This window comes from Trichechus manatus, unplaced genomic scaffold, assembly GCF_000243295.1.
Source record: "Trichechus manatus latirostris isolate Lorelei unplaced genomic scaffold, TriManLat1.0 scaffold00311, whole genome shotgun sequence".
Lineage (NCBI taxonomy): Eukaryota > Metazoa > Chordata > Mammalia > Sirenia > Trichechidae > Trichechus > Trichechus manatus.
The window spans coordinates 82,754-86,387 of NW_004444247.1; the positions used below are offsets into that span (position 1 = coordinate 82,754).

The 3,634-nt window shown below is 45.8% G+C and overlaps 1 pseudogene; it reads left to right on the top strand.

The window, feature by feature from the left end:
* LOC101355250 (melanoma-associated antigen B4-like) lies at positions 1-1,051 on the top strand (annotated as a pseudogene).
* Positions 1,052-3,634: the final 2,583 nt, after the last annotated feature.

Below are 3,634 nucleotides of genomic sequence, written 5' to 3' on the forward strand. Positions count from 1 at the left end.
ATGCCTCATGATCAGAACGGCGATCTCCAAGTCTTTGAAAATCTCAACAAGGCCCAAGGTGAGACCCAGGTATTCGAGGGCACTCAGGCCACTTTAGTAAAGGAAGCAGAACCCCCCTTCTCATCTTCTCTTCCTATTGGGAGTGGTCTCCAGATTACCCAGAGCTCACATGCGGCTGTGTCAAGCAGCACTCCCCAGGAGCCTCAGAGGGCCCCATCCACCACCATTACTTCTTCAGGCATTTATTGCAGAAGATCTGATGAAGGTGGAAACAGCCAAAATGGAGAAGACCCAAGCATCTCCCAGGCTCCAGCTTCCACTAAGAGCTCACACCGAGATCCTCTAACCAAGAGGGCAGGTTTATTGGAGCAGTTCCTGCTGTACAAGTATAAAATGAAACAGCCCATTAGAAAGGCAAACATGCTAAAGATTGTAAAAAAAAAAAAAAAAATACAAGGACCAGTTCCCTGAAATCCTCAAGAGAGCATCTGAGCGCATCAAGATTGTGTTTGCAGCTGATGTGAAGGAAGTCGATCCCATCACTCAGTCCTATCTCCTTGTCAGCAAAATGAACCTTCCCAATGATGGGCGGCTGTGTGGTGGAAAGGGATTGCCCAACACTGGTCTACTGATGAGTCTCCTGGGTGTGATCTTCCTGAAGGGCAATGAGGCCACCGAGGAGGAGACCTGGGAGTTCCTGAATACGCTTTGTGTATTTGCTGGGAAGAAGCACTTCATCTATGGGGAGCCCAGGAAGCTCATCACCCAAGATTTGGTGAAGCCGAAGTACCTGGAGTACCGGCAGGTGCCCAACAGTGATCCTCCGCGCTATGAATTCCTGTGGGGTCCCAGAGCCTATGCTGAAACCATCAAGATGAAAGTCCTGCAGTTTTTGGCCAAGATCAATCATACCGACCCCAGTGTGTTTGCATCCCTGCATGAAGAAGCTTTGAGAGTTGAGGAAGAGAGAGCCCAAGCCATAGATGCAGCCAGGGCTGACAGTAGTGCCATGGCCAGTGCCCATTCCAGGGCCACGTGCAGCCTCTGTTAACACCCCTAGTGAAGTCTGGGCCATTGTTTCCATGTAGAGAAGTTACTGTAACCTCACTATAGGGATTGGCCTGGAAATGTGAAAGAACCCCAAAATAAAATTGGTTGATATAGCAAAATAGAGAAAAATAAAATGACCAATCCTTGGTTTCTCTTATTCCTTTTAGTTTTTCATTTTGTAAAAGTAAATGGTCTTTACCTCAAAGTGTTTACCTTATTCAAGAAGGTGGTGGTGGTGGTTGTTGTTAGGTGCAGTCAAGTCGGTTCCGACTCATAGTGACCAGTGTACAAGAGAACGAAATGCTGGCCTGGTCCAGCGCCATCCTCACAACCGTTGTTATGCTTGAGCCCATTGTTGCAGCCACTGTGTTAATCCGTCTCGTTGAGGGTCTACCACTTTTTCACTGATCCTGTACTTTACCAAGCATGATGTCCTTCTCCAGGGACCGATCTCTCCTGACAACATGTCCAACGTGTGTAAGAGGTACGCAGTCTTGCCATTCAAGAAGGTAAGAGAAATTAAATCTCAGTAAGTTTGACCTCTTGCTCACTGGCTGTTTTGTCTCCCAAACATTAATCGACCATCTACTATTTGGAAAAATCTGTGATAGTACTGGGTGTACTGAAAATTTTGTCGTTTTGTGCTGTTGAGTCGATTTTGACTCGTAGTGACCCTCGGGGTTAATCGATGGCACACAACAACAACATACCAGTAATTTTAGAGTCCATGGGCTTCACTCATATGAGGAAGACGCTGAAATACTCTCTAATTCCTACAGTTACAGTAAAAAGTATGGGTAAGAAGGGAGATGTTCCAGATGAGAGCAGTCAAATGTAAATTTCCTGATGCAAGGCAGTTTGGGGGCTATGATTCTCCATGGGATGGGGAGTTAAGTGAGGTTGTGGAAATGGTGAGCAGGCGTCAGGCCCTTACAATGTGCTGTTAGGAGTTATACTCTGGGATCCTAGGTAAACCAGAATGAAATCTTTACCTGGGGCAGGAATGGAAGTTGTTCTTGGCTCTTGCCTTCATGCAGTTGAACACAGAGCACAAACTAGGTGTTTTTTGCACAAAGTCTCCAGGGAGTTTCTGAGAAATAATGGTGATGCTTTTTTGAGGTTAGATGCCCAGAATCCACTTGGCTGACACTCTTTGCCACGGGCTGGGAGAACCAGGGTCCAGTCCATGAAACGATATTTTCCTCAGGTTATTCTGAGGGGGTAATACAAAGGTTGAAGTACTGCAGTGTTAATTGAAATGTTGGAGGTTTGAATTCACTCAGAGGTGCCGAGGAAGAAAGGCTTGGCTAGTATTTACATTCATCACTGTTGTAAGACAGGGTTTGCCAACCTCGACTGGCTGAAGAAAAACTTGTAAACTTCCCCAAATCACAAGGTGGTAAGTGACAGAGCTGGGACCAGTCTGGAGCCCACACTGTTGCACTCCTCCCAGCCAGAGGCTGACCTTGTGCCTCTTAGTTCATTTTTCTTCTCACCACTACAAAATGTCTGTCAGGCAAATAAAAGGACTCTGTAATCAAAGTCGCGTCCCTGGGTGGTGCAAATGTTTAAGCGCTCTGCTACTAAATGAAAGGCTGGCAGTTTGAACCCATTCAGAGACGTCTAGGAAGAAAGGCCTGGTGATCTGCTTTCAAAAGGTCACAGCCTTGAGAACCCCATGGGTCTCGGTTCTACTCTGCAACACACGGGGTTGCGATAAGTTGGAATCGACTCAATGGCAGCCATTTTTTATTTTGGTAGTGAAAATATAAAAGCAGGCCAAAAGCAGCAATGTGAATCTAAGAATAAATAAATATTGGAGGATTATCTGTGGTTCATTTGCATAGGGTCCTGCTACACCTAGCCCCAGGGCTCCTTGAAAGCTGCTTCTTCCCAGGGGCTGGTATATTTGTCCAGCTCCACCCTATCCCACATTATAGCACCCTTCCCCGGGCCTGCCTCACTGAGCCCTCCAGCCCACCTCGGGAATCTGACTAGCTCTTCACCACCTTCTCTTCTGGATGCTGCTCCTGCACCCAGTGGAACAGACAGCCCAGAATCACCTGCCCTCCCCCTGTCTTAGAGCATGTAACTCCCTGGTGGTCACTTCCGTCACCGTGGATGTATATCATCTTTGTCTTCCTGTTGATGTGGTAACTCGGAGCTCTTTCTTGCTTTTCTTCATTCCTCCTTTTTTGTGGTTATTTTTCAAATGTTCCTTTTAATAGATTTTATATTATGTGAACCAAATTGGGAAACCTTCCATTATATTTTGTGATCTGGAGCAGAATAACATGGCATTGGATTAGGTGTTTTTGTGGAAAATGTGAGATAACTCAGCTGTACAATTGTTAGGATCAAGAAGTAAAGCCAAATAAAGTAAAAGAGGACCATTTCTTGTCTTACTATTATTGTTAGTCTGTTGTTCTGTAAAATAAAATGATACATACTGGATGGTTGAGATTGTGTGTCAACTTGGCTGGGCCATGACTCCCAGTGGTTTGGCAGTTGTATGATGTTGTGATCACCCCCATGATGAGATCTGATATAATGTGATCACCTCCACGATAGGAACTGCTGTGAG